General features: G+C 39.5%; 1 protein-coding gene across 2 annotated transcripts in view; it reads left to right on the forward strand.

Annotated features, from left to right (window-relative positions):
* Window positions 1-15,404, forward strand: part of Gpr45 (G protein-coupled receptor 45) — an 87,932-nt gene that overhangs the window by 22,339 nt on the left and 50,189 nt on the right. Inside the window, exon 1 of one of the 2 annotated variants that reach the window (XM_031367350.1) lies at window positions 624-667. The exons of the other annotated variant lie outside the window; for it this stretch is intronic. The gene's annotated coding sequence lies outside the window, so the exon portion shown is untranslated. Of the gene's footprint in view, window positions 1-623; window positions 668-15,404 lie in introns of those variants that run through there. 2 annotated transcript variants of the gene reach the window in all.

Genomic DNA, 15,404 nt, shown 5'->3' on the forward strand with positions numbered 1-15,404 from the left:
TTCTAGTTTGACCTTGCCCAAAGGTGGAATCTCTATTTACTCATCTAAAAAACAAATCCAAACAAAAACAGAGATGATGATAAAGGCCTCACAGACTTGCTGCAAGAACAATATCTGTGAAGCTTGTGTTCAGTCAGTATCAGCCCTCTATCTTTCACATTTGCCATGGACTTGGTAGCTACCTGAGCCCTTACTACTGTTGTATCTCTAACTGGTCTGGAACTCGCAGAGATCATCCATTCTGTCTGCTTCCTGTGTCTTGTACTTAAAGGTGTGTGCCACCATGCCCAGCTATCTACTTACCTCTCCATCAAATGTTCACATTGGGCTTGAGAACTAGACTGATGGTGGCAAAGATGTAAAACCCAAGTCTTTCCCTGGAAGGTTGCTCTATATTAAAGTTTATTTTTCATCCATAATTGTTTCCAAGATTCCCTGGCCATTGGGTTGGGTTAGCACAACATGAAGGCTAACTTGGTCAGTGTCCAGATTTTTCATAACAGGTAAACTCCAAGGATAGGAACCATGGATCTCATTCATGAATACATCCCAGAGCACACTACCAAGAAAGAGACTTCAGTCATCACCATCAGCCATCAACCTTTGACATATCTCATGTAATTTCACTTCTCCCTTCTTGAGATCCCACATCAGGAAGAAGGCTGAGGTAAGACATGGGATACCTGATGGTTGATGTTCTCCCCTTTTCACTGCTTTAGAGCAGAACTGAACACTGAGGCTCCTATTAGGTGCTGTTTCTGTCCTAAGAGCAGAAGAAACGGCCATGTGTGCAGAAAATCTGGTGGTTTCAAGATCTTTAAGGAACCATAAGTAGATGGCAGTCTGGTACCCCAGACAATCGAGGAGAGCTGGGTCCTGCTCACTGAGAAGGTAGTGAATCGCTTCCTTTTATGTTATTACTAAGTTCTTCATTGTGGAGAGCTCTGTCTCCATAGATGTTTACAGTTCAGACTCCATAAGGAAAGCAGCTTCCATTCTTGTGGTTTGGAAGCTTTCTTCTACAAACACAACAAGAATGGAGGTCTTGCCCATCTATCTACATGGCTCAAGATAGGGAAGACAGGCCAGTGAGGCTCTCCAAGGGTGGTTGTTGGTTTCTGCTTGGGGAAGACAAATTCTCAGAAGGGGTATTTCCATCATCTGTCCTCTGAGATTGAGACAGGACTTATATATGTATTAGTTCATGAAGAAGTGTACTTTGATTTATGGGACCTAGAAGTTAAAGGCCAACATCAGGCATCCCCATTTTGGAAGGGCCCCTATGATAGTGTCAAGTTATAGAGGGGGCACATATACAACTGACTTCTGTCTTCACCAAGAAGCATTATGAGACAAATTGGGTCCTACCATCCCTTTCAAGAGCATGTCCACAGGAATCCAAGAACCTCCCATAGTTCCCACCTCTTGTAGGCACTCCCCAAATCCCACTCCGGCCATCCAGTGGACTGAGCCTATACATACAACCCTTTGCATGACATTCTCCCAAACAATTGCAGTATTTTTTTCAGTATTGTCTCCTGGCTGGCAAAGCACATCACCCACCTTTGCAATAGCATAGATGATACTCTTCCAGCCAAGAAGTCCTCCTCTGCCTGAGCTGTTTCACATTCGCCAGATACCACACAATTGCATGTCTCCCTTACTAAACACAAGTGTTCACTCAGTTTGGCCTTTTTCTACTGAGGTCATCCTGATTCTATATTGAATGACCACTGGAGACGAAGGATGTAGCCCTCTCGATGATACTGAGATTACATATATACATATATATATATATATATATATATTCATATATATAGAGAGAGAGAAACAGAGACAGAGATAAAGCTATATATATGAAGTTATATATGTATATATATTGAACATATATAAATATGAGGATATGTATCTCTATCTATCTCTATCTCTTTCTTCATATATACATATGATATATATATTCAAATATATATATATGTATATATATATATTTGAGTGGGTTACAGTCTGTGGTCCTGCTAGTCTAACTATGGCTATCTACCACCAACAGGAAGTCCAAGAATCCAGTAGTTGTTTAGTTCATGAGGCTGGATGTCTCAGCTGGTCTTCAGTATATGTTGGAATCATCAACCCTAGCATAGAAATATATACGCTTTCTTCAGGTCTTCATTTCCTCTGAAAGCTTCTGTGCTGTGGAATATTTGTTTTGAACACATCTTTATGTTTTTTCCTTCCTGGTTTGTCTTCTTTTGCATCGGTATTAGCCATGAACATAGCATAGGTGAAACAAGATATTCTCTCCTACAGAATTATAGGGTAGACATGAGTCAGGAAAAGATGCACAGACCTGAAAAGGACCATGGAATATGCCTGCATGGGACCAGACAGACAAAGAATGTTCTGAGCAGGTGTGAGAGTGTCACAAAGATCAACCCTGAAGGCAGTGCTTGACAGAAATACAGGACCAGACCAGTCTGAAAATGTATGTGGGTAGAGCAGTGACGGCAGCTCTTGAGTGGTGAGGCGAGGGACCCCACTTGGAGGATCTGGTACTTGACCATGAAGGCAATGGGGTTCATTGCACACTTGAGCAATGTTTTGTTTTAAATTTTACTATGGAAATGAGTTATCATTTACAAAAATACACTAATATAACAAGTATCTTCTTACTTATTATCCAGATTCATTAATTATTAACATATGGCCAGCTTATTTCATTTAAAATTTTCCATTGCTTGCTTCTTACCCTTTGGATTATTTGAATTAAATCAGTCCTATCATTTAATTTGTCAGGAATTCAAGATGTATCTTTAAGAGAAAAAAAATCTTCGTTTTAAACATAACACAATTTCATTCCTACATCTTCAGGATGTACAATAATTTCATAATGGGATCTGTTTTAGTTTCATTTCTGTTGCTGTGATTAAAGTGCCCTGGACTAAAAGTGGCATTCAGGAGGAAAGAGTTCGTTCGATTTATAATTGCAGATCCCAGTCCATTATTGCAGGAAGTCAAGGTGAAAACTTGAAGCAGCTACATCCAGAGTCAAAGCAAAGAATAATAAATGTTCTAAAGAAAATAAGTCAGAGAAGCAGACTGTCTCAGTCTTAACAGCCGGAAGCTACACCAAACTTTCTGCAGGATGCAGGCCGAGCACCTTTCAAGGGGTTGGGATGGACACACATGCCGGTTGTGGGGATCTGGGACTTTTTGTTTGTCTTGTTTTCAGCACTAGAGATCAAGCCTAGGGCCATCTACATGTTAGGCAAGTGCTCCATTCTACCTTAGAAGAGTAACATCCCCAGCACTATTTAAGTTCAAGACCTGCAATTTGCTCACATCATTTCTGGTAGAACTTAGTCACATGATTATACCTACCTGCAGGGGAAAATGTCATATGTTATCTAATGCCATGCTAAGATTCTGGGGTGCTATTGCTAAAGGAAAGAAAGCAGGAAAAGAAGGAAGAGAGGGAGGGGAAATTGTGGAGAGTGAATCAAGTCTTGAGTGAATGTATTTTATTGACATGATCACACCCGTGTCAAGGACCACAGTGCCTCCGACGCATGAGTCAAATCATATGAATGGCAAGGACTTGCCCTACTCCAGCACTCATGTTAACTAACACCAGGGTGCACATAAATCATCAACTGCAGCTTCCTGGTCTGGGGTGCTGACACTGTATGCAAGATTGCTTGAAGGAGTCAGGTGGAGGAAGGGTGGTTTTCTGGGAAAGGTGTTGGAAGAAAATGCTGCCATGAGGTGTCGAAAGGAGGAGTAAACCTTCTACTGGCTTCCTGCTGCTATGCTCCACCCTAAGGCTTATGAAGGAGCAAGAAGAGTTCCACTGAGAAGGCTCCCTGAGAAGCAGGCAGCTAGGCAGATCTGATCACATTAGCAAGCAAGAAAACAGCCACAGGGGATGATTAATCTGAAGCCACCATGCATGTTTGTGTAGTTTTCCTCCAGATCTAGAGGGCACTTTCCAGATGCTTGTCCATGATGTTACATGGAGAACAGCTCCTAAGTCTCAGTAGTTGTTTGCAAAGTCTGCCAAGTGTTTATGAACATAATAAATGACTCCTGCGACAGGGAAACGATCCTACAGCTCTTCTGAGAAGTATGATGGCAAAGCTGTACACTCAGGTTTCCCTCAGCCATCCGTCATTGTCAAGGCTTGTGCAGAGGCCCTATCCTACTCCACAACTGTGACTGCAAGTCACTCCTCAGTCTGTCATGGAACATAGAAGCAGGCCCCTTAGCGATTATGATGATTCAACATTTGTGTTTCCCCAGCTATTGTGATGGTGAAACCCTCGTCCTCATGTATTAGGATGTGGGGCCTTTGGAAACTGAGCAGGTTGCAAGCATGGAGGCCCCACAAATAGAATTAGAGCCCTTAGCAGGGAATCCCCAAGAACTTTCTGCTGTGTGGAGACTGAAAAAGAGGTTTATGACCAGAGGAAAACCCTCACCGTGACTTAGCAGTACTGGCATCCCGACCTCACACTTCCTGGCCAAGAACTGTGAAGAACTGTGAAGAATTATGCTGTTTTCATTGGTCAATCCACAGTATGTTGTATTATCAGCCTAACTGACCAAGGCATCTGATCCAGCTATGTGGCCCTATGAAGATGATGGCTTGTAGGCAGCTAGTAAGTCAGAGTACAACTTTTTCTTGAGTACCTACTAGGTGCTAGCTGCTCCCTACATGGCCTTTACTAAAGCCTCCTCCATGCTTTCCATAGCTTCTTGGGGACATTAATATGTACGTTTTGCTCACTTGGTGTAATACTGCCCAATTCCCTAAGCTATTGCTGGTTGAGATTTAACCCAAATTCCAAGACCAGCCCACGGTACCTGTCATGAATGCTCAGGTGATGCTGTTACGGAAGACAACACAGGGCAGCAAAGGTTGTTCGTGGCACATGTTCAACTTTCATCACAGATTCTTTAAGACTTTTCTTCCCATGGACTCCACACATTGAATATGTACAATAAAGAGAAGGCTGTACCCAACAAGCTAAAAGGAGAAGTCATGGCAAGTCTCCTTGCCCTTCTGTACTCATAGCCCAGCATGTGCCCCACAGCAATCAGCCAATGCAGACTCTTTGTCAAACTCAACCTCAAGGAAGAGAGGGCGTCCCTACAGCACAGCTAAAACACCCACAGGAACAGATCTGACAGACATCACCTGGCCACTGTGATGCCCTATTGTTGCCCCTCGAGGCTACCGGAGGAGGGCAGAGTGACCACTGTAGGATAGAACCTCCCATTTCCCCTCAGCCAGTCGCTCTTGCTGCTTTCCTATGCTATCTTCAACTGACTGGCTCTAAACAACAAAATTTTAACTTTTCTTATAAATCAAGTGCACATACATGTCAGCAAATACTTACGGGCTCCAGACATAAAAAAAAAATGAAACAAAGAGAGAGAACTGAAGGCATAGACATTTGTGTTCCCCCCAACTCTGTTTCTATTTTGTTTTGTTTATTTTTAGGGACAGAGAGTTGTCATGTATGCCAAGGCAGCTACTATATATCTCAGGCTGGCTTTGAGTTGTTATCCTCCTGCCTCAGCATCCTGGGTATGGGTACACATCACCATTCTGGACATCGCCCATACTCTCTATGCTGATGTTTACTTACTGCAAACTATTCTGGAAAGATAACCCCCTCCTCCAAAGTGGCTACGTTACTTTGATTTAAAATCATTTGGAGATGTAAAAGGATTTTTTCCCAATTAGCCATGTGTGTGTGTGTGTGTGTGTGTGTGTGTTGGAAATATTAAACCTACAGATTGTGATTGCTTTAAAATTGCAAATGCTTTAACACATTCTTTTAGTTCATTCCCTTTAACTGTAACAAAATATCCAAACACCAGATAGTTCACAAAAGAGTTTATTTGGATTACCATTCAAGGTGCTGGGGACTCTAAGGCCATAGTTATAATATCTGTCTGACATCTAGTCAGGACCCTCAATGTTGTGCAGGGCATCATATGGAAAGGCAGAGCAAGCATAGAACCGGGGTCTTTCTTCTACTTTTTATTAAGCCACTCGTGGTGTCATGGGAGCCTATTCTCATGTCTTTATTTATTAGCTCCAAAAGCTCAACCTTGAAATACTATTAGCATGAATTTGGGGATAAATCTCTGACACATGAATTTGGAGCACAGATTCAAGTCATAGCACATACCCATACAATAACAGCTGTTTGGGTCTTTGTGACTGTCTCCATAAAAGAACATGATGGAAATAGATGGAAATCTGTGACTCTGAGCGGGTATAGACAGTGTTATAGAATTCTGACTCTGAGCAGGTATAGACCATGTTATAGAACTCCAGCATGCTCCTTTATGAGCTGTTTCCAAGGCATACTCCATACTATTCCAGTGTAAACTGTTCAGCTTCTCTTCACTATTACTAATCTCTTTAACAACTAAGACCTTCACTTTAATGCCCATTTTATGGCCAAATTCAATATTTTTCTCATCTTCCTGCTCTGTCTTTAACCCCTAAGACTGAAAAACCTGGATGTAAGAAGCCAAAAATAATGCCACAGGCCAAATGCTATGCTATTTTAAAATTTGCTCCACCAAATAAATTATCCCCTTGCATTTAGAGTCAATATCAATCAAAATGTAAAGATACCAGCAAAACATATAAAAATCCTTTGCCATAAAAAATAAAATAAAATAAAAAAACTAAAACAAACCCCTGCTCACCATCCCATCCCTTCCTCTTTACTGGTCCTGGCATTCCCCTACACTGGGACATAGAACCTTCACAGGACCAAAGGCCTCTCCTCCCATTGATGACCTACTTGGACATCCTGGCCATGAATCCCATCATGTGTACTCTTTGGTTGGAGTCTTAGTCCCTGGGAGCTCTGAGCACACTAGGTAGTTGATATTGTTGTTCATCCTAAGGTGCCGCAAACCCTTCAGCTCCTTGGGTCCTTTCTCTAGCTCCTTCATTGGGGACCCTGTACTCAGTCCAATGGATGTCTGTGAGCATCTACTTCTGTATTAGTTGGGTACTGTCAGAGCCTCTCAGGAGAGAGTTCCTGTCAGCCAGCACTTGCTGGCATCCACAATAGTGTCTATATTTGATGATTGAACATGGGAAGAATTCCCAGGTGGAGCAGTCTCTGAATTGTCCTTCTTTTAGTCTCTGCTCCATAGTTAGTCTCTACAACTCTTTCCATGGGTATTTTGTTCCCCCTTTTAAGAAGGAACGAAGTATCCACACTTTGGTCTTCCTTCTTCTTGAGTTTCTTGTGGTTTGTGGTTTGTACTTTGGTGTATTCTGATCTTCTGGGCTAATATCCACTTATCAGAGAATGCATACCATGTGTGTTCTTATTATTTTCTTTTATTTTTTTATTTTTATTTTTTGAGGGAAACCTGCGAAAGGAGATATTGTAAATAAAGAAAACGTCTAATAAAAACAAAACAAAAAAAAACAAAAATACTTATATTTTGTGTAAATGATCAATATAGAAATATATTTTAGAGAAATGACAAGTCTACCACAAAATAAGAACTAAATAGTAGACCTTATACAAATTCACCAAAGTAAAAAATTAAGTTTTCTGTTTGTGTTTTGGGAAAAAAAAATCCTTTGCCAGAATATATCTTGAAAGGCTTGTAGCTCAGTTACCAATATAGTTGTTCCCATTTAAAATCCTATGATTCTTGCCTTATTCCTCCATTGCATTCTAGTCTTACAAATTCCATCCTCATTCTGAAATGCCTATGTAGTTCTGCTTATAGCACACCAGCATTCTAGGCCCTATTACCAACTCTTCAAAATCTCTCAATTAAACCAGTTTCAAAGGCTCAAAGTTTGATAACAGCAACGACTCCACTCCTGATACTGATCTTCTGCATTACTTATTTTCATAATCAGTAATCACAATAGTTGACAGAAGCACCTTAAAGGGTAACTAGAGAGACAGTTCAACGCCTAAGAACATTGGCTGCCCTTCCAAAGGACCTTGGTTCAGTTCCCAACACCCATATGACAGTTCACAACAATCTGATACTTCAGTTCCAGGGGACTCAATATCCTATTTTGGCCTCTTCAAGTACAAGGCATGCCCCTGGTACACAGATATTCATGCAGACAAATTACCTATAGGCAATAAAAAGAAAACAAAATACAAAATCAACATGAGAACCCATTTTGGCTCATGGATTCAGAGAATTTCACCCTATATCTGCTTGACTGGTCCTACGTACATGGTCAGGATCTCATGGAGAAGAGAACATATAACAGATACCAACTGTTCATGGCAGACGAAAATCAGAGAGTTAGAAGAACTGGGAGCCAGGTATCACCTTCAAAGGTCAGCTCTTATTTACCTATTTCTCTCAGCTAGATACCACTTTCTGAAGATCACACAGATTCCTAAAATACCACCAGATAGCTAAAGAACAAGGGTTCCAAACTTGAGCCTCTGGGGGACATTTAAGACTGGCACTGTAGAACAATATATGCTAGTGTGAGGATTGGAGACAAACCTTAATCTGTGACAGAGATCTGTAGCAAGAACCAGCTTGCAGAGCTCAGTGAGTAGGTAGAGTTCTGGCAAGGCATACTAAGATAAGTCTTCCTTTACATTTCTAAGTCATGAGTGATATTTTATACAACTATGGTACTAAGTGGGTAATGAACCCCATGTACTCATGGCAGTCTTGTTACATCTAAAGGGCCTCCTGATTGTCCCACCTCAAATTATCTTGAAGCATGTCTCCTATACCCAACATGTCATTTCATCTATGAATACTTTACGAATCCCAATATTTATCTAAAGTGTGTGTGTGTGTGTGTGTGTGTGAGAGAGAGAGAGAGAGAGAGAGAGAGAGAGAGAGGAGAGAGAGAGAGAGAGAGAGAGAGAGAGAGAGAGAGAGAGAGATGTAGGGAGTACATGTCTGGGTATGCATGTGTGTACAGAAGTCATAGATCAATGTCATGTATCTTCCTAAATGGCTCTTCACATTGTTTCTAGGACCCAGACAAGAGAACTTAAATGTCAAAGGTATAGAAATGAAAGTTTTAATAAAGAAAGAGGCATGGGCTTTGGCCTCAAACAGACCAGAATTCCTTCTCAAAATGAGCAGTATTAGCTATAGTATGTGGCTTTGGGGAACTTGTCTTTTTTATACTCCAAGACATTACTGTGGGAAATAAATGGAATGGTGCCTGCAAATGCTGGCCCAAGGCCCAGCATGCTGAGACCTTGATTCCAGTTTGAGTAACCAAAGTGGGCAGAGAGCCCTATTGCTGAGCCCAACAGTTGCATTTAACAAGTCCTTCGAGTGTTGACAGGACTTCCAAATCTGCTCAGAAAGTGGGAGATGGTGCCAGCTTCTCAAAAACAAGTCCACAATACTTCAGCTGGAGAAGCTGTACCTTGACGGTTCAAGGATGGAATATGCAAAAGAATATAGGAATCTCTCTCTCTCTCTCTCTCTCTCTCTCTCTCTCTCTGTGTGTGTGTGTGTGTGTGTGTGTGTCTCTCTCTCTGTCTCTCTTTCTCTCCCTCCCTCTCTCCCCCTACCCCACTTTGTGTGTGTGTGTGTGTGTGTGCGTGTGTGTGTGTGTGTGTTTAGCTTGTATGCTTGTATACAATTAAGAACTTCTTTTATTTCTGGAATCAAACCCTTTTACAGAAATGCAACGAGAGCTGACAAAAAAAATCTACATAAATCTTACAATGAAAGCTGACCCAAATATTTTGTTTAGAAAATTATGTTTAATGCTGCCTGTGGCTTGCTGGTAAACTAGGGCTGCACTGACTAATAATTTTCTGGAGAAATTTTTATGTAACTCTTGCAAGATAATGAATTATAATCTGTCTGGCTATCTCTGTTTTCTTTTCCTTCCTTTTAAAGTATATATTACTTATATAGAATAATGTTTCATTAAGACATTTTCATCTGATAGGTTTATTTAGATCTGACTATGGGAGCATCCATGAATGGTTATTAACAGGAGCATGGACAACTTACCAGTGACTACACCACTGAAGAAAATGTCTCTCCATCCCCAGTAATCAATAACTACCCACAGTTCCTCAGGTATAGGGTTAGGGCCTCATGCTTGTTTATTCAGTGATGGAGTATCAGTGAATCTATCCTTGGACTCATCTTCTGCGGGTACAATGCTTACATTCTTTCCACGTCCTCTTCTGGGGTGCTCTCTGATCCTTGGAGAGGCTGATGTAAATGCTAAGTTTAGTGTTGAGCCCTAATGAGTTTCCAATTGATCGTTTTTTATATGGCACTTGCAAGCAATAAGTAGAGTTATCATCTTTGTATTTTTTCATTTTTCTTCCTTATTTTGAGCATATATATTATGCATCATATTGTGTTTCATTTCACATATGTAATGTGTCAATTCAATTAGTGTTTATTTCCACTTATGAGTCTCTGTAGTACTCACCGCCTATGCCAAAAAGAAATTTCTTTCTTTTTTTGTCATATTCTTTAAAATTTATAAAATATTGTACCAATAAAAATGAGTAGTATAAAAGTTGTTTGATATAAAACAATCAATTAAACAGTCTTATGTAGATGCTTGTCTGCAGCAATACTGAAAAGACATGTGTTTTTCACAATATAAATTTTAAATAACTCCAAAGATATTAGCTGTATATTTTAAAATAATACATCACTACTAGTTTTTTAAATGAACATAAATAGATAAAGTCTTTTTTTAAAGATTTATTTAATTTATTTATTTTATGTGTATGAGTACACTGTAGCTGTACAGATGGCCGTGAGACATGTGTGTAGCTGCAGGGAATTGAACTCAGGACCTCTGCTGGCTCTGCTTGCTCTGGCATAATACACTGTAGCTGTCTTCAGATGCACCAAAAGAGGGTATCAGATCTCATTACGGGTGGTTGTGAGCCACCATGTGGTTGCTAGAATCCGAACTCAGGACCTTCGGAAGAGCAGTCAGTGCTCTTACCTGCTGAGCCATCTCTCCAGCCCAATAAAGTGTTTTTGTTTGTTTGTTTGTTTTTAGTAGAGTTTAAAATCTTGGCTCTTACTGTGGTACAAGCCCAAAATAAGAACAATTTTTAGACATTAGAGTTCATTGTAATAAGACTGTACTTCAATGCCCCTCACATCACCAAAAGATTTTACCTCCCTAGTAGCTAAGCTAAGAGTTGACAATTCTGCTGTGCCAAGGAATGAATTGTAGGCATGTTTTTGGATACAGATTTCCTGCTATGGTCAATACTATTTGACTGGAGTGATTGTCTTCATTCTCAGCCCACAGAGAACAAATTACATTCATTTAAGAAATGGTGTGTGTATTAAGATGGTCTATCTGTGAAGTCGTTCACCAACTGTTTCAATGAACATTGGTTCTGCTTGGAGGGTGGCACAGACATTAGGTGAAGGTAAGAATCTGGCTCATTGGCTGTGATGATTTTGAAAATCATTCATTTCAGAGAAAAAGTAACTTATAAAGTCATCTTCTTCAAACTTGATACAATAGTTACAAACATCAAGGAAATCATTCAGTCTTACTCTTTGTTCTTCTCTTATAAGCCAACTCCCAAGTTAATTGTTTATGTTTCTTTTGGCTGGATAAATACTTTTGAAATTTGTAAGCTGTTCTGAAAACCATAGTATAGTGTAAAAACATCAAATAAACAATCCTACTAATAGAGAGGCTGAGATAGGAGAAGCATGGTTTCAAGACCATTATGTGGTACCCGGCAAGACACTGTCAGGTACAAACAAGCAGAAAGTGTATATGGATTGTACAATATTGGACCTATTTCTCCAATTACCAAATTAGAGAGGCCACCAGATGATAGCCAATAAATTTCTAATGCCTCATACTTTTGAATTTGAATTTATTAGGATAAGTTGGTAATACTAATTTTCATATTAAGAGATATTAACAAAAAGTAATTGTTACTTCCTATTACCTTTGTTGTTAGAGGTGGAATTATGTTTGTGTGGATTTGTTGAAAGGTTACTTTCCTGCTTCTTCTAGGGTGTGGTTTTGCTCCTTATGTTGGTGATTTCTATTATCCTTTGTAGGGCTGGATTTGTGGAAAGATATTGTGTAAATTTCATTTTGTCATGGAATATCTTGGTTTCTCCATCTATGGTAATTGAGAGTTTTGCTGGGTATAGTAGCCTGGGCTGGCATTTGTGTTCTTGTAGGGTCTGTATGACATCTGCCCAGGATCTTCTAGCTTTCATAGTCTCTGGTGAGAAGTCTGATGCAATTCTGATAGGCCTGCCTTTATAGGTTACTTGACCTTTTTCCCTTACTGCTTTTAAAATTCTTTCTTTGTATAGTGTATTAGATTATTATGTGATGGGAGGAATTCTTTTCTGGTCCAGTCTGTTTGGAGTTCTGTAGATTTCTTGTATGTTCATGGCCATCTCTTTCTTTAGGTTAGGGAAGTTTTCTTCTATAATTTTGTGAAGATATTTACTGACCCTTTAAGTTGCGAGTCTTTACTCTCTTCTATACCTATTATCTTTAGGTTTGGTTTTCTCATTGTGTCCTAGATTTCCTGGATGTTTTGGGTTAGGACCTTTTTGCTTTTTGCATTTTCTTTGACTGTTGTGTCAATGTTTTCTATGGTATCTTCTGCCCTTGAGATTCTCTCTTCTATCTCTTGTATTCTGTTGGTGATACTTGTATCTATGACTCCTGATCTATTTCCTATGTTTTCTATCTCCAGGATTGTCTCCCTTTGTGATTTCTTTATTGTTTCTATTTCCATTTTTAGATCCTGGATGGTTTTGTTCATTTCCTTCACCTGTTTGATTGTGTTTTCCTGTAGTTCTTTAAGGGATTTTTGTGTTTCCTCCTTAAGGGTTTCTAGCTGTTTACCTGTGTTATCCTGTATTTCTTTAAGGGAGTTATTTGTGTTCTTCTTAATGTCCCCTATCATCATCACGAGAAATGATTTTAGATCTGAATCTTGCTTTTCTGGTGTAATGGTGTGTCCAGGACTTGCTATGGTGGGAGAACTGGGTTCTGATGATGCCAAGTAACCTTGGCTTCTGTTGCTTATGTTCTTACACTTTCCTCCTGCCATTTGGTTATCTCTAGTGCTACCTGCCCTGGCTAAATCTGACTGGGGCCAGTAGAAATTTCTTTCTTTCTTCCTTTCTTTCTTTGCTTGTTTTCATGGCTTCTCTTTATATCTTTGTTACTGGTTGATCCTCTCCAACCTCTCTCCTCCCCAACTCTGCTTAAAATTTTTCACACTTAGTATTTCCTTTTCCATTTTCATATCAACTGCATTTTACTGTGTTTTCCCATTCAGCAAGAGCTCTTTCATATCTCCTTGTGTGTATGTGTGAATGTAGGAAGCTAGGATCTGCAGATGAGAAAGAACATGACGTTTGTCTTCCTGAGCCTGGGCTACTGAAATAGTATGTTTTCCAGTTATATCCATTTACTTACACATCTCATGATTTCACTTCTTTATGACTGAATAAAATCCCATTGCATATACAATTTGCTGTTTTTATTATCCATTCATTACTTGATGGGCATTCTGGCTGATTCCATTTCCAAATTATTGTGAATATAACAATAAAAATTTCTGTGTGTAGGCATGCCTGTGAGAGAATATAGGGTCCTTTGTGTGCATTCCTGAGGTGTATAACTGGGTTATATGGTAGTTCTGTTTTTAGGTTTTTTTTTTTTTTTTTTGAGAAGCCTTCACACTGATTTACATAGTAGAACACTGGTTTACACTCCCACTGATAATGAATAAGGGTTCCCCCTTTCCCATATCCGTTCCACCATTTGTTGTCCTTCATCCATTCTGACTAGGGTAAATTGGAATTGCAAATTAATTTGTATTTCCCTGATGCCAAAGGATGCTGAAGACTCTAAAAATATTTATTTAAAATTTGTATGTTTTCCTTATCTGTAAATATATGGATAAATATATAGGATGTAGTTAGAGGTTGTGGTAGTTTAGTAAATTAGAGGTCACAGGTTCTCTTCCAAGTCATGGGTAGCTGACTACATTTATGGAGTCAAAGCATGATTTCCCTCTTGCTGGGTGGGTCTTAAATCCAGTTAGAGAGCTGTTGTTTACCATCAGGATATGCAAACACCACTCACCCTTAAGGTTATTGTACCATGCTGGTGAAGGTGGAGGCTCATAGATGTCATCACTAGGTACGATTTCTCTCCTCTTGAAGCTTGAACATCACCTTCTACTGCCATGAAAGTTAGTCCTGGGGAAGAGACTTTCAGGTCAGTTCTAGCTCATGGGTCCCTTGGCCCTGTGTCTGAAGTGCATGGTGTCTTCAGCAATAAGGACCTAATTTCTACTTTTGGGGGACAACCAAAGCTAACAGAAATAACCTGTAATGTCTCAGGAATTTCTTGGAAAACACTGACCAACAACTCAAATTAAGCTTCTCATCTCATATCCATTGCTGTTTTTGTTTGTTTGCTTGTTTATTGTTAAAGTTTGGCTCTTAGAGGGAACATCCCAAAGAGAAAATTTTCATTTAAATTACATATCTATGTTTATACATCAATTTACATTTATTATAGGTAGATAGTTAATACTGTGATTTCTCATGACTCTTTCAGGTGTCCTCACTGTTATTTTAACCCTCCTTCTTCTGTTTTCCTCTTCCTGATTAGACCCACCTCCTTTTTCCCATTTCCCCAGTCATATAACTTGTACCCAGCCATTCCACTCTACATTGCTTTCCTCTATGCAATGATCCCCTTTTACTTTCCTAGTTTCTGCAATTGCTAGAGGATAAGTACTTACATCTAAGATTTATAGCTATGAATCTCAGAAGGAAGTGAAAGTGAATCAGTTGTCTTTCCAGGTCTAAGTTATCCCATTACATGATGTTCTGTCCACTCACCTACACATTTCATAACTATTATTTTCCTCTACAGCTGAATTCCGTATTCCGTAATGTATATGTTTTATCTTTTCATTATTCATTCCCTGGTTTAAGATATTTAGGTTACTTCCATTTCTTAGCTGTTGTAATAGAGCGGCAATAAACATGGCCAATGAGCTTTCTGTAGAGTCGGATGTCCAATCCTTTGGGCATATGCCAAGGAATGGTACAGCTGTGTCATATGGTAGATTTATTTGTAGCTCTTTATAGATTCCCCATAGTGATATCCAGAGTAGCTGGACTGGCTTGTAATTCGGCCAATGGTGAATGAGGGTCCTTTTTCCCTATACCCTCTTCAGCATTTGTCGTTGGTAGTTTTGAGCATCTTTGCTGTTCAGACTAGGGTAAGATGAAATATGTTACCATTGTTTTGATTTGCATTTCTGTAATTGCTAAGGATGATGAACATTTTTGAGCTATGTCTCAGAGGTCTCTATTTTGCTTTCTTGTCCTTTAATATATTTGAG

This window comes from Mastomys coucha, unplaced genomic scaffold (assembly GCF_008632895.1).
Source record: "Mastomys coucha isolate ucsf_1 unplaced genomic scaffold, UCSF_Mcou_1 pScaffold14, whole genome shotgun sequence".
NCBI classification, from domain to species: domain Eukaryota; kingdom Metazoa; phylum Chordata; class Mammalia; order Rodentia; family Muridae; genus Mastomys; species Mastomys coucha.